The sequence below is a fragment of the Eurosta solidaginis genome, chromosome 2 (genome assembly GCF_040869045.1).
Source record: "Eurosta solidaginis isolate ZX-2024a chromosome 2, ASM4086904v1, whole genome shotgun sequence".
Lineage (NCBI taxonomy): Eukaryota > Metazoa > Arthropoda > Insecta > Diptera > Tephritidae > Eurosta > Eurosta solidaginis.
In genome coordinates, this window is record NC_090320.1 from 217,981,351 (window position 1) to 218,004,916 (window position 23,566).

The window sequence follows — 23,566 nt, forward strand, 5'->3', positions numbered from 1 at the left end:
AGAAAGCACCACTAAGGTACTAGGCCTTCCCGCCGTCCCAACTCACTAGTTCCACGAGCAGCTTGGGGGCGCCAGAGCCTCGGTTGCTGAATATGTGTATGATAAAATCATAAAGCTTTGTATTGCGCTCATCTACCCCTTGAATCCCTGTTTTGGTTGTTAGATATCTCATTCAGTTAACAAACACTTTTCGTGAAAGGTTTTTGTCACTAGTCCAGCTAAAAAAAAGCTATGCCGATTCAATAAGTCACTGAATTAGGAATTTATTTCAAAAGCTCGTATAAGTATTAGTAATGTTATAGGGCTTGCAATTGATGGAGAAATAGGATGAGAGGCGTTTCAGCTATATTTTGTATGTTCGTACCTGCAAGTTAGCGGCTGTATTCATACCATAGATAAAAAGTTACAATAATAAAAAGTTCGTCTGCTGTTTTTATATCATTTAATTAATACTTGTTAATTTTGTAAGGAAAATTAATGAATAAATCTAAATCTAAATACATAAATCTAATATAAAAAAAAAATAAATGTAAGGCGCGATAACCTCCGAAGAGATCTAAGGCCGAGCTTCTCTTCCAATTTGCGTCGTGCTCCTCTTGATTTTCCCTACAAATTGGCCGGACGGGACATACTTGTTTTTCGCCGACGCAAACACTGCCGAGGGGCGACCCCGCTTAGAAAAAATTTCTTCTAATTGAAACACTTTATTTCTAAAATTTTTGATGTTGCTTTTCCCGGGGTGTGAACCCAGGGCATACGGTGTGGTAGGCGGAGCACCGCGGTGGTCATATACGCATGGTAATTATACTTAAAATATTGAATCAATATTCCATTGTTACAAAGTTTAAAATTTTAAGACCGTTTGAGCTTTAATTTCAGGTCTGATATGGAACATCCTACCACTAACTTTTTAGAAAAAAGTAAGCTGCTAGAAAAAGAAAAAATAATTGCTTTATTTCCTTTATAATTAAAAGCTCTGTTACCTGACTCATCTCCACGCGAGGCCGTGTTGAACTCATTGTGAAAATTCGAGACATGCGTACTGCATAAGCTAGCTCGTCGTTGTTTGGTAGGGTCTGTTTTATTCAGGGTTCACACACGTACAATCAGAAAATTTAATCGTACCCTGCTCCAGGAGATATCGATCGATCCGTCTCGCACCCTTGTTTCCTCACTATCAACAACAACTGATTATTGCCCCCTCGGTTTTTCTTAATCGCGCGAGACCGGCCATTATATCCCTCCACACCTTTGCTAACCATGGCCCATAAGATTAGCCCCTGTGATAACCTTCAACCCAAACCGTTCACTCATCAGACACACTGTTTCTTCTTAACAATTCATTTTTATTAACTTCAACTTATATTACACTATTATTTATGCGCCCACGAAAAAACCATTTTAATGTGAGACAGGTTATTTTCTCATCTCGGTAAATATTAGATGGATGGACTAGAGAAAGCATCGGAATATTCCCAATCTAGGGTCATAACTTCTAAACCAATCTGAACCTGGCACCTAAGACGTCTTGTTTTGGGGCTCATAAATGAGCGAGCCATTTAATCCCATGTGAATGAATAAAATTTTCTACTTCATCGTATTACACCATAGACTACACCGACTTCAAAATAATTTGCCTTCACTGTATAGATTTTAATATTTCTTATCTAAATTCATGCAAAGATTCTACTGACTTAACATTGATCGAAAGGACCATTAAATTATACTAGGTATGTATATATGTAATATATCGCCTTCATTGGCACTTGACTTTAAAAGTATCTCAGCAAGATAGATCGTCTATATTATTCATTGCCCCAATGGCTGTGTAGTTATCAAATATTTGCTTCATCTGGGGATATTTGTGCAGCAATTACGGAACCCGCTGACGTCATTGATGAATGTTTCGCTTACTGTGTAATGGGGATCCCAAACCCCTCCTGACTGAAGAAATTTGACTTGCAGGGGCTTTGGATTCTATTTATGGTTAATCTAGTACATGATGTGCACATGATGTTTCTTACCCACCGATGAATTTTTACTGTATTTAGATGAGGCCTACGTATATTCTTTAATTCGTTGCGCTGAATATGGCTTTTTACAATATCTAGTAAAACATTTCGAAGAAACTGGTGCGTGTAAAATTATTTCTTTCTTCTTTTCGATCAAGGTTATAAAACGTGCTGTCTGAATCATAGCGGAACAATACAAGGTGGCAGCATGGTGACATACCTACAAACATAAATAATAATTTCATGTACTTTGTTTTTGTAAATTCGATGGACAAATGTCAAAATCGTACTGCACGTACTTGATGTATCAAATCAAATAAAAAAAGCTTAAAATCAGTTGTCCCATGCTGCCACCTTGTATCGTTGCGCCATGGTCTGAATGACGTATCAACGAAAAAGAAGGCAGAGCAGGAAGGAAAAATGGAACCGTATCGTCATCGCAGTCGCGCGGTCAAATCGGGTTTCCCAAGAGTTTTCACAATTTCCAACTTTTGATCGCCACCCAACTCGTTCGCATGAACTGCATTACCAGTTAATGCTTACGTGAAACGTTACTTATCGTAGCAGCTCGCTACATAGTTCGATGGCAGCATAGCCCAAATATTTCGACCGCGCCTTTTTAAATCAAACTGCGATATAAATTGTCGCTTATTTTCATGAACAAAGCAAAAAAATGCCTTTAACCCTTTTGGACGCCGAAAGTTTTAACAATGTAATAGGTACCTTCAACAATATAAAACTTGTTTTATAATTACTAGCCGGACCCGTGCGCATCTTGCGCAACAAATATAAAAGTCACATATGAAATATCTACAGAAAGCACCTGTTCTATCAATCAATCATCTATCATTAAAAACTTACATGCGCTTGCGCTTCCATCTGGCGAATGTTAGCAACTGCCGGTAATGCAGTGTTAGTTTCAATCAAATATTCACAATAGTGCCATAGAGTTCTTTGTGTGCTCACAATCGTTTATTTTTAACAAAATACTTTAATAAAATATAGCTAAACAAAAGCACTACGACCAATAATGCCCAAAGCTTCCTAATAGCACGAATGTCCATCTTTACAGCCAACATTTTATTTATAGACCTGCACATAAAACAGAAATTAGAAATAATGTATAAGATGTTTCCGATGTAGTCCTTTATATTATATATGCATATTGCTGGTGATTACATTACTTGTAAACAAAAAAAATGTGTTCTTTTTTTGGGATTTGGTCCTTTTTTTAATGAATTATGGTCCGAAATAACAACATGGCGCGGCAAACCAAAGCTCCCATAGCATTTTTCGTGAATTTTCAACCAGCTCAATAATGATTTATGCATGTATATAAAAATATGCCCATATGTACAGTAATTGAATTACTGAAAATGTTTGTGAAAATTGTTGCACAGAATTTTTGTGCTTCAGATTTAAATTGGGCCAGAGCCAAACCATGGATAAATAAAAATATAACCACTTGTGATACGAAATTAATAGTTTTCAGGCCGACAAAATCCATATGTTCCTACTGCTTCTTGTAATAAACAAAAGTATGAGAATTATATTTAAAAGATTTTAATTTAGTTATTCTTGCTTTTTTCAGCCTGCTGATTAGTAGGATGGTCATCAATTTATTTAAACTTATTTCTGTGATTATGATAGCCTTTTTGTTTTGAAATTAATTGAAAGTTATTTTTAAGATATTTTTTATATTTTGTAATTGTAATGTTGTAATGTTTTCTTTTATTATTATAGGAAGCTGTAGAAGGAAGATATATACATTGTGGCGAATACTAGCATCACTATGATGTTAGTACATAATCACAACAACAAAAAAAGCAGTCACACTTATGTACATGTACACATTAAAATGTGGGTGCTTACGTTTATGTACAAGGCAACGAAGAATATTCCACACACATAACCAGCAGCTCGAAGTGAAGAGATTATCTCACATATACATATGTAGTCACCAGCTAAGCGCAGAAGTTGTTACTCACACATAGACACGCATATAGCTAAATACCCAAATATGAGATACAACTGTTCCAGAAAGCATGCTCATCAAAAGTCTAGACCTTGGGAGAAATAGATGAACGAGTCTAACTGAGAGTATAAAAGCAGCGCAATGCAAGCGATAGTCAGTCAGTTTGATTTAAGTACGCTAATAGTGGAGTATAATTGAATCTGTGAAGTACTACTGCCGAAGTAGTCTGAATAAATACCATTTTGCAATACTGAATATTGGAGTTATTTATTCGACAGTTAGCAGAAGGTGCATAACTATCAGGAACTCCCAAAACTTTTTACAATATTTTGGCTTTTAGTATAACAGAAACCTTTGTAGTTATAAGTTTGGCTAGTAGAACTACTTACCATCCTTAAACTGAGAACAGAAATTATTAAACAATTTGACTCATTGGTAAGTATAGGAAAAAAGTAGAATTTGTGGCAGAAACTGCATAGCCAATATTTATTATTTTCGAGTTTCACAAAGACATTATTGTCTGCTAACCTTCGAAATATTTTTAAGGTAAGACATCACTGGCTTTATAATTCTGGAAATAAGTAATGTGACCATCTTCTTGTGTAGTCAAACACAAAACCTGGTTATGCATTCTAGAAAATTGGCTTTGAATTGGTTGTAGAGGTATTGATCCCTGTAGGAATATGAGATGGTCAATGAATAGGCTCTGGGTGGAATCACTTATCTCTTAGCAGAAGTTTAATCAGGCCTATAATAGTTTTATGTCGTCCGATATATCTTCTGTCCCCAGTAGCCAAGTCATTTGAAGCCGGCAGCAAACCTGCGGCTTACCAACGAATAGCATGGCTTTCGAAAATTACATAGCACTACTATCGTGCCACACACATACACACTACCCAAAACTCCACCGAAGAGCAGTTCTCGCAGCGGTAGACCTGTCAAAAACTCCCGGGGCGTTTGTTAGGACTATAATATCAGTATTATGGGTTAATTAATGTTCTCCAGAAAAGGTTAAAGAAATCTCAAGAAAGAGAGTCGCCTTGTTTAAGGCCTCATTTGGATTCCAATGACATGGAGAGGTCCTTCCCAATCCTTGCGTAGCTTTGGTGTTGCTCAAAGTCATTTGGCGGAGAATTGTTAGCTTTGCAGAAAATTTCAGCATAGCAGCGTATCAGCAATTTATTCTTGCGCTGTCCAAGGCTGTTTCATAGTCGAAAGATGGTAAGTGATGATTCTTTTCCTCATGCGTCTTCTCCATTAAGTCTGTTCGATAGGTGATTTACCAGGTGTAAACATGATTTTGCGCTTCAGTCTTATCAACTCGATGCCTGATCCACAAAATTATACTGCCAGAATGCATACGTCTCCGGTCAGTATCACGTATGGAAGCATGTTATGACGTTTGTGGAATGCACTACATTTCAATCTACACAATACTGCCTTGTTTTTTCATTAATGTGGAACGTTGAAAAGTTCCTGTATCTTATGGCTGTATAACACAATCCCAACTTACATAATTCCGAAATAAAAAATCCCGATACAGATAGTCCCGACATGACCAAATCTCGACAGTTCATAACACACCAACACCTCCAAATCCCGATATGACCAAATCCAAACCTTTCATAATTCCGACACTGGTATAAAGGACCCATATTTGGATCCTGCAGAAGCGTTCTGCACACACTCACCCTTAATTTTTTCTTACTTTAATTTTTCCTTACTTCCTTAGTTCAGTAAAAACAGTTTTCAGTTTCTGTATTCTTCTTTATTTAAACTTTATTTATAACCGTACACTTTTTAGTTCCTTCTTATAACTATATGTAGCACTTTCCTTTTATATTCTCTCACACAACTTTATTTTATACTTTAGTCTCTTTTTTTAACCACTTCTACGTTTTTCTTTATTTCGTGCTTATGCAGCTGCCGGTTCACTTAAAACTAAAAACTGCCGCTAACGCAACTCTGCGGCTTGGCATATTTTCCTTACGTTGCTTAGCAACGAAATTAAGCTGGAGACATTGGTGCTTTATCGGTAACCGTATCGGTAACCTTATAACAGCTGATTGGACCAACCTTATGAGAATCAATGCAATCGATTATTGGTGCCGCTAAGGTCGTAACCGTATCGTAGCCAACCAATTGGGTTTTGGTTTACCGTCGTAACGATAAACAGCTGATTACGTTAGGGATACGGATACAGCGATACGACATACGGCACCAATGACTCCAGCTTTAGTTATGGCGTCGAAATAAATCATGGCGTTGAGCAACGGCAGTTTCAGCCAATCAGAAACTCTCCGAGTTGCTCGACTCTAACAATTTTAGTGATGCCAAGTGCATCTGATGTATGGTTGCATCTTGCACATTTCTGAAGAGGGTTGCCATCTACAATTTATTTTAATGCAATTTACTATGGCACTACATCATCCCCCTTTAGAAAAGAAGAATTTGGTGAGATTAGTAATTAATCTTGCCACATTCTTCTTTAGGCTTTAATATGTTGTTGTAATGTTATGAACGAAGGAGTTTGCTAGCATTAGGGTGTTCTAATCCGGGACTCATTCATTCATCACAGTGCAACTTCTAAAAAGATGATTAAAAATGAAAAGAAAATTTTTAATAAATTGAAATATATAAAAGTTAGTTTGAAATATTTGTTTTAATGTTTGAAGTAAACCGGTGTTTTTTTCCTTCTTATTGTAAAATCTACCTAATTAAATGTATATTTATTTGTTACATTTTTTTGCCTTCATTGGCGGATTTTTAAAATATATTTATATCTAAAGATGATTAGTAATAGGCTATTAAATTAATTAATTTTTTGTACTCGATTTTTGTGTACAATTTTTTCGTTTTCTTTACTTATCTCACAAATTGTTACATTTGGCCCATCAATATTCTTTACTATGTAGGGACCTTGATATATATTTTTATGTTTATTCCTAGGTTATGTTTCTACTAATACTTTATCATTAATTTTAATTTCTAAAGGCTTAGCTGTTTTATCTTATAAGTCTTTATTTCTAATCTTATGCTTATTAATCAAATTTTTTGCCATTTTATGCGATGTTTGCATTCTAAACTTAAGCTCTTTTGCGTAATTTTCTACGTTATAATCGGGTCAATTTGCTCTTTTTGCAATTCATGTGGCATTGTAGTTTTTCTGCCAAATATTAATTCAAACGGAGTAAATTTATTATCAAAAACCGAACTACTTGTAGTATTGTGTAAAAATGTAAAGTATTTTAAATATGTATCCCAATCTGAATACGTTTCGGTTAGGTATTCGTTAAAGACTCTATGATTTCTTTCAACAGTACCAACAGTTTCGTGGTGGTAAGCTGTTGAGAAATCATGATCAATCTTTAAAAGTTTTGTCAATTCAGAGAATAATTCGTTTTTATATTCCGTTCCTAAATCGGATCTAATAGCTTTCATTGTACCATATGTTAATATAAAGGTTTCAAAAATAGCGCAAGCAATAGTTTTTGCTGATTTATCTGGTACAGCTACTGTTACCAGGTATTTAGAAAAGTCACAAATCATAGTAACAGCGAACTTGTTACCATATTTGGATTCCGGAAGTGGACCTATTGTATCGACAATTACTATGTCAAAGGGTTTGCAGGGGGTTGGAGTCAAAACAAGATTTTCCTTTGTTTTTGGTTTTGCTTTATTTAAAAGGCATTTATTGCAATTTTTAACAAATTTCGCAATGTCTCTTGTCATATTTTTCCAATAGTATTTTGTTCTTAATTTGGAATATAATCGTTTTATACCGCAATGACCGCCTAACAAAGGGTCCTCATGATAAATTTGTCATAAGTTTTTGTTTTTGCTCTGTTTCTGTTACAGTTTCTACAGGGTCTGTTAATATTATTTGTAATGATTTTAAAATTTTATTACCGCTGATTTAAAAATTTGTAATTGAAAATTCTTTGAAAAATATGTCATTCTTTGGCGATTCTAACTGCTTAATATTGTGACTGCCGGCTGCTTTTTCAAGCCTCGAAAATAACTCATCTAAATTTGTTTTTTCGTTAGCATTCACAAAATTAAGTAAATTTAGTTTTTTATGTTTTAAATGCGCATAAATTTGTATATTGGAGATCTCATTATTTTTATTAAATTGTATAGTCGACTTTATTCGCGGTATCTTTTTTGAAAAATTGTATGAAAATTTGTCATAAATTTGTACTTTAGGCGTTTCGCAAAAAGTATCAGTAAAATTATCGTCTTTAATTTGTAATTCCTTTTGTTTGGTTTGTGATCGCGTTTGAACTGCTAAAACATGCTTTGTAGATTATTTTATTTCGTCTATACTAATGCGTGAAAGAGCATCAGCCACAACGTTTGATTTTCCTTTTATATATTCAATCGTAAATTTATATTCTGCGAGTTCTAATCGAATTCTAGAAAGTTTAGAAGAAGGGTCTTTCATGTTAAAAAGATAAACTAGTGGTCTATGATCGGATTTTACTGTGAAATTTGTACCGTAAACATATAGACGAAAATGCTTTATAGCGAAATGTATTGCTAGGAGTTCTAATTCGATAATTGCTTTTTTCTGTTCTGCTTTATTAAAAGATTTTGACGCGAAACAAATTGGTAAATCGTTATCACCGTGCTTTTGGCTTAATATAGCACCACACCCACTCTTAGAAGCATCTACTGTAATTATAAATTCTTTTGTGAAGTCAGGGTATTGTAGTAGTTGAGGAGACATTAATGCTAGTTTTAGTTTTTCGAAAGCGTTTTCGCACGCTTCGTCCCAAACAAATTCAACTTTTTTTCGATTTAAACGATTTAAAGGCGCTGCCAATAACGCAAAATTCGGTATAAATCGCCTGTAATAATTTGCAAATGCGACAAATCGCCAAACCGCATCTTTGTCTTTTGGCTTAGTATACCTTTTAATAGCGTCTATTTTTGAATCGTCTGGCAGCAAACCTTTTGACGTACATTTATGTCCTAGAAAAGTTACTTCGGAACGAAGGAAATTGCACTTGTTTGGATTCAGCTTTAAATTAAACTTTCTACAGGTTTCGAAAACTTTTTCTAAATTTTTAAGGTGGTGTGTCTCACTACAACCAATGACGATAACGTCGTCAATATACATAAAAGCCTGATTTGGCGAAATGCCTGAAAATGCTATTGACATCATACGCGAGAAGGAGTTTGGTGCAATATTTAACCCGAAAGGTAAAACTTTCCAACGAAAAGCTCCTCGATCTGTACTGAAAGAAGTTACGTCTCTAGATTTAGGGTGAAGGGGTATTTGGTGAAAACCAGAAAAAAGGTCTAAAGTTGAAAAGTATTTGGCTCTGCCAAGATTGTCGAGTGTGTCATCAACGCGTGCTAGTGGAAATTTGTCGACTATAAGCTTTTTATTGACCGCTCTGAAATCTACGCACATAGGATACGACTTTTTGCCTGTTGGATCTTTTTTCGGTACCAAAATTAAAGGACTGTTATAATTTGAAAAACTAGGTTCGATTAAATCATTCTGTAATAGGTTTTCGACTTGTTTATTTATTTTTTCGCGTTGTGTGTATGGCAAACGGTAATTTTTAATATATACAGGACTTTTGTCAGTTAATCTAAGTTTTTGTTCATAGAAATTATTAAGCGTCATTAAGTCGGTTTTTAATGCAAAAATATCAGAATATTTCAAATCAAGTAATTTCTTTTTAGCGTAAGAAGGTATTTGTTTTGCCAAAATTGATTTAAGCTCCTCTATACGTTTTGAATCGATAGGTGTATCATTTATGCGATAGACATTGAAGTTTTTTATGTCTTCAGTTTGAATATTGAAATCTTTTACGTACTTGACCTCGTCGGTAGTGTTGATAACTTTTATTATTGGGTTTTTTGTATCAACGATACATTTTTCTGTGAAAACACCGTTACAAAGTTCCTGAGAATCAACAAAAACTGGACTTGTCGAATTTTTCAAACTAAAAACACGAAAAACTTCCCATCTTGGTGGAATTACAAGGGTATTTGTTGAAGTGCTATGCAAAATTGAAATATTTACCTTTTCTGTCCCTTGTCCGAATGTAATTGTGTCATTAGCATAATTGATTATGCATTTGTTCGTTTTTAGAAAATCTTTCCCTATTATACCGTCCGAAGGAATATTAAAGTTGTCATTGACAACGTGAAGAGTCAGAGGAAAAAATGTATTTGATGCCATTATACTTGTTTTAATTGTTCCTAGTGTTGTTACCATGTCTGTTGTTACGCCTGTTATATTTACTACGTTACTATTGTCTACTTCTACACCGTTTGCCAAACTTGAAATTTTTATTAGTGAGATGTCTGCCTATAAATCTACTAGAAAAGAACATATTTTATCAGAATCGCTACAAGCGACTTCGACGAAATCGGAAAAATTTAAATTTAGACAATATATTGATTGAGAAGTATTTAGTCGAATCGCTCCTGCTCCCTCAGTGTTCGCGCCTGAGGGGCTTCGGCATTTAAAGAACGAACATTGGCTGAGTTTCTAGAATTTGAACCCTGATTATTGGAATTTCTGTTATTTCCGGACCGATTATTATTGTTATTTTTGGAATTGCTATTGCCTCTATTGTAATTGCGATGATTGCCTCTGTTATAATTGTTATTTCGGAAACTTGTATTATTGTGTTGTCTATTTGCATTACCGTTAAATCGAAAATTACTATTGTTGTTATATCTGAAATTACCGTTACCTCTGGAATTTCCACGGAAATTTCGATATCTTACCGGATGTGACCGAAACGCTAACACTTGCCGCTCTTTAACTTCCTGATCTCGCTCTATAATCATTTTTGCTACTACGTCCTTTGAGTCTTTGAAGGTTGTTGACGCAAGGATTGATTTCACCATATCTGACCTACTATTTAATCTACAAACGCTAATGGTTTGTTCAACTGCCATTTCATAGGCTTTTGCCTTCGTCATACCTTCAATGATTAGACAGCGCTCTAACGAGTCAGAAAGCTCTTCTACCTGCTTTGAAAATTCTGAAAAATTGTTATTGGTTACTCTTAAGACTGCGATTTTTCCCGCGACAACTTTCGAGTTGTCTGGCCTAATTTCACTACATAGCGCTTCTTTAATTTGGTTGACAGATTCTATATGCGTTGGTAGGGCTTCGCGAGCTTTGCCTTCGAGCTTGGATTTTAAAAATGCAATAAAAGTAGGAGTTAAATTTTCGTTAGAGAATACTTCCATTAATTCAACTTTATTTATAAACGAGCCAAGTGCTAACGGGTCTCCACTGTAGTTGTCTCGCATAATCGAGGCACAAGTATTAATAAACGATTTTTTCTCCTCGATTGTGGCCATGGTTGTAACGTTAAGAACCGGAGTTAGAATAGAAAAACTAGAATTTGGAATTACAGGTTGATCAGGAAATCCTAAAAAGTCTGCCCTCAGGGATAATTTATAATTATGTTCACTTGTTAAGGTATCAGTTGACGATGCACTTGAAGATGAATCAGAATCTGAATTATTGTAATCTATATCTTGCTCTGAGTTTTCGGAATCTAAATTTTTCTCTGAATTTTTGGAACTTGAACTCGGATGGGAATCTTTAGAAACAACCTTCCCGCTTCTTAGGTCCATACGTGTTGAAACGAATAGACAAAATATTAAAATTTTTGTTGCAAGATATGTGGAATTTGTTTATGAAGATTGAATAGAAATTGAATTTAAAGGAAATTAAATTGGAACGGGTTGAGTTGAGCTCAAAATAAAATTATGAAAGTATTCTTAAAGGGAATTTATGAAAATATTTTAAAAGAAATTTGTGAAAGTATGTATTTTTGAAAGCTTTTAGATTTTAGTTATAATTATACAATTTGTTAGCGAATACTTATAGCAAAAAAAACTTTAGTTAGTGAATTTTATTGAAATACTAAAGTTAGTAATTAGTTTATAAAAGGATTCAAGAAAATATTTACTTTACGCTTTTGTTGTCCGCAAATCCAAACTCAATGATTGGAATTAGCTGAAAATTTTCCATGCAAAACGGAAGTGGGAATTGGGATTCACATGCAATTTAAAAGATATTGAATATTGTTTACGAATATATTTATTGGAATGTAAGAATTTATATTTGTACAGAGTGTGGAAACATTTTGAATCAGAAATGTATGGCAAAATTATAATTTTATTTGAATTTAAATGCAAAGATTATAGAATGGCAACTATTTTTGTACAGGCTTTAAACGGACGCACCGCTTTTATCAAAATTGTCTTGTTTCTATTTTTACAGATACGGGCGCACCACATCTTTCCAAAATTGTATTATAAATGTACTCGGACGCACCGGGGTTTAAAAAAATGTATGTCATATTTTTACGCGGACGCACCGCTTACGAAAAGTAAAGAAACATTTTTTTGTATTTTTGTGTTGATGGAGCCCACTGTAGGGCAGAGTGGGACTAAACTAATGAAAACTTTTATGAAAATTTATTGAACCACCATTGTTTGAATAACGAAAAGATCGAATGAATTAATTTTTTTTTTTTCAGTTTTTGTCCGACCCTGTTCTACAGTGCCTACCTATGGTTTTACACATATATGTATGTATGAGTATGTGAGTTTTAATAAATTTTTTTTTTGTAGGTAATTTAATTTTGACTATAGTGCAAAATATTTTTATAATAATTTTGAAAATGAATGAAATATGTTTTAACTTCGATATAAAAATTGAAAAATGTAATTTTTAAATGTATTTATTAAATATGAAAATATGTATCAAAAGTTTTATTTCGCCATACCAATGCTGCTTGTTTGATTTACCGCTGTATGTTCTGCTGCTGCGCTTCCTTTTCTGCTGCTGCTGCTTGGTGTTCTGCTGCTGATGGCGTCGCTCGTTTTCCGCTATTTTATGGTGTACGGTGGTTTGCCGTTACAAAGGTGGCGTGGCTAAAGTTCCGTTTTTCACTAAGGAATTTTTCCCAAGGTTTTGGTACAGTTTCACGAAAACGTATATTTGAGATTTTGTTGTTTTTTTTTTCATGTACTTGTTTCTAATTTATGTATTACTCCTGCTTGCAATTAGTTTGTTTTATTATTAATTTAAAAATTTCTTACTATTTCCGTCTTTTATTAAGTCTTTGTATTATATGCACGTACTTACCTGTTAAAAGTTTTTCTTTCTTTGCACAAGCCACTGCCAAAAACCACCGCCACTGCCATGTACCATTATCAATAATTTATGTTATTGTCTATTTGTGCATTTATCAAAATTTGTAATTTTAAAATTTTTCAATATATAATTCAATATGTCCAAATTTCCAAATTTTTGTGGATTTTTGTTAACTTTTATATAATTTTTTTTTTTTTTTGTTAGTTTTTAATGATTTCAAATTGTTTTTGTAGATTTTTCTCAGTTTTATATCTTTTGTAATGGTTTTAAGTTTTATATATTTTTTGTAAATGTTTTTTTAAAAAATTTTTTTTTTTGTAGATTTTTAAATGTTTTTAAATTTTTTTGTAGATTTTAAATATAATTTTTTTTGTTTTTTTTTGTAGTGTTTTTGTAAATTTTGTATTTTTTTTTGTAGATTTTTCCAAATTTTTATATTTTTTTGTAATAGTTTTTAATGTTTTATATTTTTTTTGTAAATGGCTTTTAAATTTGTTTTTTTTTTGAAGATTTTTGATGTTTTTAAATTTTTTTTGTATTTTCTCTTTTTTTTTTTTTGTAGATAGGTTTCAAACTTTTATATTTTTTGTAATTTTTTTGTAAATTTTACATTTTTTCCATTATTTTTTAAACTTTGTGCTGGGCTTCCTTTTTTTTCTTCCTTAATTCGGACACCCACGCACGTTGGGAGGCTTGCCTCCTTTCGGCCACACACCGTTTTTACAGGGCTTTTTCCTGTCACGGTCGCCATATAAAGGACCCATATTTGGATCCTGCAGAAGCGTTCTGCACTCACTCACCTGGCTGCCAAGCGCACACACTCACCCTTAATTTTTTCTTACTCTAATTTTTCCTTACTTCCTTAGTTCAGTAAAAACAGTTTTCAGTTTCTGTATTCTTCTTTATTTAAACTTTATTTATAACCCTACACTTTTTAGTTCCTTCTTATAACTATATGTAGCACTTTCCTTTTATATTCTCTCACACAACTTTATTTTATACTTTAGTCTCTTTTTTAACCACTTCTACGTTTTTCTTTATTTCGTGCTTATGCAGCTGCCGGTTCACTTAAAACTAAAAACTGCCGCTAACGCAACTCTGCGGCTTGGCATAATTTCCTTACGTTGTTTAGCAACGAAATTAATTATGGCGTCGAAATAAATCATGGCGTTGAGCAACGGCAGTTTCAGCCAATCAGAAACTCTCCGAGTTGCTCGACTCTAACAATTTTAGTGATGCCAAGTACATCTGATGTATGGTTGCATCTTGCACATTTCTAAAGAGGGTTGCCATCTACAATTTATTTTAATGCAATTTACTATGGCACTACACTGGCCTTAAATCGCGAAAAAAATCCCGACGAGATATTAATTGATGATACACATAATACACATCTTCTGTATTGTTCTATTTGAGTCAGCTCTGCACAACAACACTTACTCGATCCACAGCAGTTTTGCGCAGAACACCCTTTTGCGTAGGCGGCGTTCGGCCGCACTTTAAAAAAAGAATCTTATCAGATCCAACTTCGGCTAAGCAGTAATCCACAGTATTTCTACACAGAACAGCTTTCTCAGGCGGCCTTCAGCCGGGCTTAAGAAAAATAACCCTTAACCGATTCGATGGGTAACAACGAAATTTTAGTAAATGTATCTGGATTATGTGTTGTTGGGGTTTGGGATTGTCGAGATTTGCCTAGTCATAATACTATCTTATCGGGATTTGGGATTGTCGAGATTTGCCTAGTCAGAATACTATCTTGTCGGGATATTGTCTTATCGGGATTTCGTTTTGTCGGTATTTTGAAAGGTCTAGATTGTGTCTTGGCTAGATTATGAAAAGTCGGTTTTCTGAAAGTCAGGACTATGAGGTGTATCCGTTAAGCCATCCTTATGCTATATAATATTTGGGACTTCAGGGCTATCTCTTGAGTATTATAGGCGGCTATTGCATATTGCGTAAAGTGGCAAGGCAAAAGTACATTAAAATAGAATACAGCTATACAAGTCATCTTGGTGTGAATACCAGATAAGCAGAGGATTATTTTTAGCAAAGTGTCGACGACAAATTGGATAAATAAAAAGGTACATAGTGTCAGGATACTCTAGGAAGAGATTAAGGCCGAGCTTCTCTTTCAATTTGCGTCGTGCTCCTTTCAATTTCCCCCACAAATTGGCGGGATGAGGCCTATGTGTGTAATGCCGACTCTAAATGGCATCTGCAGGGTAGATGAATGATAAGAACTTTTCATGGTAGAAATACACTCAGAGTGCTTGTCAAATCAGTAAATTTCTTTTCTCTTATTGAAAAAACTTTCCAAATTTTTGATAATACTTTGACCGGGAGTTGAACCAAATACCGTCGGCCTGGTATGCGGAGCACGCTTCCACCACCAATATTCATAAACAATACCTCAGTAATATACTCCGCTTTTTTGAAATGGGTATAGGAAGAAACTTTTTGTGTATGGTGAAAGGTGAATAATTAATAATTTTTAAGGCCGCGTTAAGCAGAAAGCAAAAATGGTTTTTGTTCGGACTCAATTCGCTTTATATGATTTTAAGGTATAGATAGATATACATCAGCTCTTAAATCCAGCGAAGAATCACTCTTGCCAATAAATGCTACTTTGGACTAGACAGGCAATTGAAAAGTAAAGTCCTCTCTCGGCAAACGAAAATCATACTCTACAAGTCACTTATCATACCCGTCTGCTATATCCCTGCAAAAATCGCGAGTACTCCATGCATGAATGTATGGAGTACTAGCTACGGACCAAGCGAGTGCTCCAAAATTAACCAAAATTCATACAAAAAATATGGTCCAATTACAATTGCGATGTCCTAGGACTGGACCATATACTCTAGCTCAGCATTATGTCACAGTAATCCATGCAGTACCCACATGAATAAACATCGTGTAGTGATTACAATCTTTAAAAACGATCAATGATCGGCTTATAATGTATTCGTGTAGAAACATGAATTGGTCCATTGCTGCATTACAGTGGAGTATAATGGTAAGTACTCCAGTATGACACAAGTGGACCAATTGATGATCCAACGATTTTTGCAGGGATGCTGCAGAGGCATGGACCATGACAACATCAGATAAAGCGGTGAGTTGGTCCATTGCTGCCTTACAGTGGAGTATAATGGCAAATACTCCAGTGGACCACGTGATCCAACGATTTTTGCAGGGGTCCGGCGAATTAAAACGCTGCGGCTGCGCTGGCTAGGCCATCTTATGCGAAGATGACGCTCCGGCCAAGAAAGTGTTTCTATCAGAACCCGCCTATGGAAGCAGAGGTAGAGAGCGGTCCCCAATCCGCTGGAAGGACCAGGTGGAAAACGCTTTAAACGCCCTTGGTGTGACCAATTGGCGCCGGTTGGAAGAGAGAAGGAGCGACTGGCGCGCGTTTAAACGGTTAAGCGCGAATTAAGTAAGTACGTAAGTAATTTACCACAAAACATAACTGTACTAAACACTTTGATAAAGTTATGATTTGCCTTACGGGTGTCCCGTAACAACTGTAAAATGATCCGAGTGAACAGCTGTTCCCACCCAACGTAATATCTAATGGCCGAGACATAATGCAGTTTTCCATATCGATGCGTTCAACGCAATCTCTTTCATGCCAGAAAAATCGCCACAATCACACAAGACGTTGCGATCCACATATAAAATTTCGCGAAGCACCGTTATAAACATACTCACTATACAAGAAAAATACTTGTTAACATATTTTGTATTTGCTTTTTTTATCTGTGAAAAATGTTAGAAAAGTACCAACAGGTGGGAAAAATAATTTCTCTTGCAAAGTGTGAAAACATCCTTAGCCAAACCATATGTCAAATTCTTCTTCTTATGATTTGCTTGCAAGAAAATTTGGAAGTTGGCTACTTTTTGATGTCAGATGGTGCCAGCGTCGATCAATCTAACGTTCTCCTTAAAAATACGTGCTTATGTGACGGGGCTTTAACATTTTTATACTCAGCGTGCTTTGCACACAGAGTATATTAACTTTGATTGGATAACGGTTGGTTGTACATGTATAAAGGAATCGACATAGATATAGACTTCCATATATCAAAATCATCAGTATCGAAAAAATATTTGATTGAGCCATGTCCGTCTGTCCGTTAACACGATAACTTGAGTAAATTTTGAGGTATCTTGATAAAATTTGGTATGTTGCTTCCTGGGCACTCATCTCAGATCGCTATTTAAAATGGACGATATCGGACTATCACCACGCCCACTTTTACGATATCGAAAATTTCTAAAAACAGAAAAAATGCGATAATTCATTACCAAAGACGGATAAAGCGATGAAACTTGGTAGGTGGGTTGACCTTATGACGCAGAATAGAAAATTAGTAAAATTTTGGACAATGGGGGTGGCACCGCCCACTTTTAAAAGAAGGTAATTTAAAAGTTTTGCAAGCTGTAATTTGGCAGTCGTTGAAGATATTATGATGAAATTTGGCAGGCACGTTACTACTATTACTATATATGTGCTAAATAAAAATTAGTAAAATCGGATGAAGAACACGCACACTTTTTAAAAAAAAAATTTTAAAAGTCAAATTTTAACAAAAAATTTAATATCATTACAGTATATAAGTAAATTATGTCAACATTCAACTCCAGTGATGATATGATGCAACAAAATACAAAAATAAAAGAAAATTTCAAAATGGGCGTGGCTCCGCCCTTTTTTATTTAGTTTGTCTAGAATACTTTTAATACCATAAGTCGAACAAAAAGTTACCAATCCTTGTGAAATTAGGTAGGGGCATAGATTCTATGACGGTAACTGTTTTCTGTGAAAATTGGCGAAATCGGTTGAAGCCACGCCCAGTTTTTATACACAGTCGACCGTCTCTCCTTCCGCTCGGCCCTTAACACGATAACTTGAGCAAAAACCGATATATCTTTACTAACCTTAGTCCACGTACTTATCTGAATTCACTTTATCTTGGCATAAAAAATGGCCGAAATCCGACTATAACCACACCCACTTTTTCGAAATCGAAAATTACGAAAAATGAAAAAAAAAATGCCATAATTCTATACCAAATGCGAAAAAGGGATGAGACATGGTAATTGGATTGGTTTATTCACGCAAAATATAACTTTAGAAAAAACTTTGTAAAATGGGTGTGACACCTACCATATTAAGTAGAAGAAAATGAAAAAGTTCTGCAGGGCGAAATCAAAAGCCCTTGGAATCTTGGCAGGAATACTGTTCGTGGTATTACATATATAAATAAATTAGCGGTACCCGACAGATGATGTTCTGGGTCACCCTGGTCCACATGTTGGTCGATATCTCGAAAACGCCTTCACATATATAACAAAGGGCCACTCCCATTTAAAACCCTCATTAATACCTTTAATTTGATACCCATATCGTACAAGCGCATTCTAGAGTCACCCCTGGTCCACCTTTATGGCGTTATCTCGATAAGGCCTCCACCTATAGAACTAAGGCCCTCTCCCTTTTAAATTACTCATTAACACCATTCATTTCATAGCCATGTCATACAAACACATTCCAGCGTTACCCTAGGTTCATTTTCCTACATGGTGATTTTCCCTTATTTTGTCTCCAAAGCTCTCAGCTGAGTATGTAATGTTCGGTTACACCCGAACTTAGCCTACCTTACTTGTTTTCTGTGTTTTTACAGTTGTTATTCACGTAAACTAAGTGAAAGCCGTAAAATTTAAAACTCTTCTAAAAATCCAAAAGGCGACATACAAGAAATGGTTTGTTTGCAGAACATAAAATATGACGAACAAAATCGGAATAAACAAAAGACAAGTAAATATAAAAAACAGTAGGTGTTAAGTTTACAATAGCAACAACAAGCGAAGAAACAAAAGGCGCAGTAGATGGGAAAGCGGAAAAATCTGTAAGAGACAATTACAATTGCTCCAATAGCTTTGCAACTATAGCAGCAACAATAACAATAAAACCAAAAACGCACAATGATCTATGAACTGACCGTGGCTGACATCTGAATGCCCAAAAAAAAAAAATTTAAATTCAATAGAACCAATAAAAAACTTAAATAAATAATATGTGAATGCATGCAAGAGGACAAGCAAAATGCTCGGAGCAGTAGAAGTCAGGCAGAATTTAATAAAGGCGGGAGAGAGAAAGTAAATGGAAGAGCCAATAACACTTGCATCAATTGCTACTTTAAATTACAACAATAGTGAGCGGATAAATGGTTTTCAAGCAACATAAATAAAATGCAACAGCAGTAAGCGACAGACAGGAAGCCAACCACATATTTTCAAAAATCTGTTGGCTGGACGGTCAGCCTGGGGGTGTGATAACCGTCAAGCACGGCAAAGTTACTGAGTACGAAGGCAAAATAGCTACCCACAATGTGTCAAGTCCCGCGGGAGTTATGTCCAAAGGCTTGTGATAGCTGACGAAAAAAGGATGAAGGGAAGAATTACTAAAAATAAGAAGTTATTACTTTTTTTTTTAACTTTTTATACCCAGTAGAGCTCAGAATATAAACCTCTTATTCCCACAGCTGTTGTTTTCAAGTTACTTACTTTAAAAGGCAAAGCTTTGCCAACAACGAATCCAAGAGGAAGAGTAAACTTAGCGGGGAAACAATTATCACGACAAAATCTCAGGAACAATACAGAAGTGGAAACTGCTTGAGAGCTTCACTGTAAGCGATGTATCTCATTCTAAGTAGAACCATAAGAAGCACTTAGGGCAGGCATATTCAGAGGCACACGCAGATGGAATGCATCAAAACTTAACGCTGGACAAAAGAGGGAGAAGCTTCAAAAGGATGCCAAGAGGGTTCCACGAGGTTTGAGCTATGCAAGAAATATGAGACGGGGACCACGACTAAGAAACCACAGAAGACTGTTGCAGAGCGCAGGACTGCGGAAAATAAATAAAGTACCAGCGCGTGGGAGCATACAGCCAAAATCCTTTACAGAAATTGAAAACTATGCCGACAGATTTGGCTAGATATGAGCATTACAAACCTAAGGAATGAATTTGTTTCTGACCTAGACGCAGAAATTGAAGAGGACTATCACACTGACGTCATGGCTTCATACCAGGGAAACCCTATTTGGACGCAGTCAAAGACTTAACACGTTATCCAGGCGAGTCCTTCACCTTGAAATAGTATACGTTAGAAGAGCTTTAAAAGGAACGATATGAGCAGACATGTTGGTCGCATTACAATATCGCTTAAAAATCCAGAACAGTGTGTTATCAAACTATCTTGGGGATTGCATCTTTATATACAAAACCTCAGAGGGCTAGCAGGAAATAAAATCCACATGCGCAGCAGCACAGGGATCAATTACTGGTTCTACTACGAAGAAATGTTCAACTTTTAAATATCCAATGGTGTCTCTAGAAGATAGTTGGAGCAAGTTAACTAACCACTTAGACATAAGATTATACTCCCGAGTAAAATAGTACTTGTTCCACAATTTATTATACGTAATATGAGTCACCTAAGCTCGCATATAAGCTTAGTATATTCATGGAAAATATCGGAAGATCAGTAGAACGTATGAGCATCACTTCAGATGAAAAGGAGGGGTAAGCTTCCAAACCCTATACAGCAAACAGCATCTGTGAGAAAGGGAGAACAAGTTTATATTAAAGAAAGATCGCTGGGTTAGTGATATCATTCATAGATATGAAAAGATGAAGCACTGGAAGTTTAAGCCGATTAAACTATTACGATATTCAAATGCTCTCTGCACATGGTTACTCTTAAACATACGTACACAGAATGCGAACAACAGAGGTACAATGTAGATCAGGACAATGCTAAACACATAATGGTCAAATGGATCGCAATTGGAGCGAGGAGCGACCTCGTAGGAACCAAGTATAAAGTGAGTTTAAGTACATACATATATACTCCTGAAGTTCGATGTATAAACTTACGGATGTACATATGTCAGAGATTTGAAATGAACTTCTTCGGTTTCTTATGGGTAATAAAAGAAAGCGAATTATTATAGCCAAATCAATGGTTACTTATGAGTTTCATTAAAAGATGTGTCATCAATTCTATATTAAATTTTTATTGATATTTGTTCCATAACAAACCGATGAGTCGTCGATAATATGCCGATATTAAATAGGTGACACTCTGGTAAGAAATCAATGATTTGCGATAACATTTGATAACATATCGAATACTTTTTGTTTTAAATCGATAACACGGCGATAACAAACGGGTAACACTACGATAGCAAATCGATAGCTTTTCAACAATAATGGGGCAATTTTTCGATACCATATCGATATTTGTTTGATAAATAATCCATAACTTTTCTACAATAAATATATCACTTTTCGATAATACAGCGATAACTGTACTATAGCTTGGCAATATTAATTGTTAAAATTACGAAAAATTAAAAAAAATGCCATTATTCTATACCAAATACGAAAAAGGGATGAAACATGGTAATTGAATTCGTTTATTGACGCAAAATATAACTTTAAAAAAACTTTGTAAAATGGGCGTGACACCTATCATATTAAGTAGAACAAAATGAAAAAGCTCTGCAAGGCGAATTCAAAACCCCTTGGAATTTTGGCAGGAATAGTGTTCGTGGTAATACCTATATAAATAAATTAACGGTACCCGACAGATGATGTTCTGGGTCACCCTGGTCCACATTTTGGTCGATATCTCGAAAGCGCCTTCATATATACAACTAAGGGCACTCCTCGTACAAAAAAATTCTATTCCCCCCTGGTCCACCTTTATGGCGATATCTCGAAAAGGCATCGACCTATAGAACTAAGGCCCACTCCCTTTTAAAATCCTCATTAACACCTTTCATTTTGATTCCCATATCGTACAAACACTTTCTAGAGTCACCCCTGGTCCACATTTATGGCGATATCTCGAAATGGCGTCCACCTATAGAACTATGGCCCACTCCCTTTTAAAATACTCTTTAATACCTTCCATTTGATACCATGTCATACAAACACATTCCATTTTCCCTTATTTTGTTTTCCCAAAGCTCTCAGCTGAGTATGTAATGTTCGGTTACACCCGAACTTAGCCTTCCTTACTTGTTTCTTTTTTTCGACCTTTTAACAGCAGACTGCTCTTAAAAAATTAAAAGTATGGATCTCTACTCTCAAGCATTGCGGTCAGGGGCTAGACGACAGAGAAGTTTTTAAGTCCTGCGACATGACAGCAACATTTTTCCATCATGCTTGATCAGTGGAATTTTCAGAAATTTTTAAAAGACCTTGAAAAATACCTGAACAATTTTGAAAGGGCCAACACCAGTCAGCTGCAGATAATTACTACTGGGTATTCACCTCCGGCTTAGGTGTTTTTTTTAGATATTTTGAAAGTCATTAGCCGCACTCTTTTTGGCTTTTGTTCGTTCTAATTTGACTTAATTCATTCATTCCGGCTTTGTTTTTATTCGACTTTTTGCAAATGCAATTTCGTATACTTTTTGTAATTTTTTTTTAAATTGTTTCAGAAATTATTTTTTTACTTGCATTTTCTTTCGCTTGCCTTTCGCAAGCTTTTATCTTCCTTTGTCTCTTGCAACTTTAGTGGCTTTTTGACTTTTGTTATTTAAACTTTCGCGTCTTGTTAGCTGCAGTGTTTGCATTTTTCATTGGTGTAGACAATAAATTTGTTGTTGCATCAAATAAATCCTTTGAAAAAGCGGGGGCGAAAAAAATTGCAGTTTAGAAAAATAGAAGAATCATATAACCATAGATGAACATATAACTACGAGCATACATAGTTAACCCATTTTGTTGAGTTGGGTCATTTGTGTGTTTACTAGATTTGTGTATGTATGAGTACATGGACCATGCGGAGAGTCCATATGCGGTAAACTTGTTGCACAAAATTTATTGCTGGCATTGCTGTCTTTCATGAGCGGATCGGACACAGAAAATATCACAGCATGCTTTGAAATGCAAATTTGAAATTGCGTTGGTGCCTGGGTGTCACACAATCAAACTAACGGCACGAACACTGATCAACATTCATTCACTTCTGGCCGGCCTTCATCTTTGCTTTGTTCGAACCATTTGTTGTCATTCCGAGGAGGATGAAGCTATACTTGTTATTGTCATTGTCGTTTGGCTCCGCTGCTTTGGAAGCGTAACATCACCATTCATCAATCCCCCAGTTCCCCGGTTGTTTGGTATCGTCTCAGCATTAACCATCAATCGAACACCGATTCATAGTCCTGGCAACCGATTCAACGCTGGATTATCTAATTGTTATAACTTCAGCCGCCTTACAACCATTTCTTCTCCCGCCTGTGGCATCTGCATCCGGACACGGTTCCAACGTACTACCGGCAGCTTTGGAACCATTCAACGAGCTTACCAATACCAGCCGCTCACACATTCATATGACGATTAAG

The 23,566-nt window shown here is 35.4% G+C and overlaps 1 protein-coding gene and 1 long non-coding RNA gene across 2 annotated transcripts in view; one reads left to right on the plus strand and one right to left on the minus strand.

The window, feature by feature from the left end:
* Positions 1–23,566, minus strand: part of LOC137240609 (uncharacterized) — a 518,840-nt gene that overhangs the window by 256,106 nt on the left and 239,168 nt on the right. The window lies entirely within an intron of this gene.
* The window catches only part of LOC137242610 (cytoplasmic dynein 2 heavy chain 1-like), a 64,368-nt gene continuing 60,249 nt past the window's right edge, over positions 19,448–23,566 (plus strand). Inside the window, exon 1 of the mRNA XM_067769880.1 lies at positions 19,448–21,034. The gene's annotated coding sequence lies outside the window, so the exon portion shown is untranslated. The remainder of the gene's footprint in view (positions 21,035–23,566) is intronic.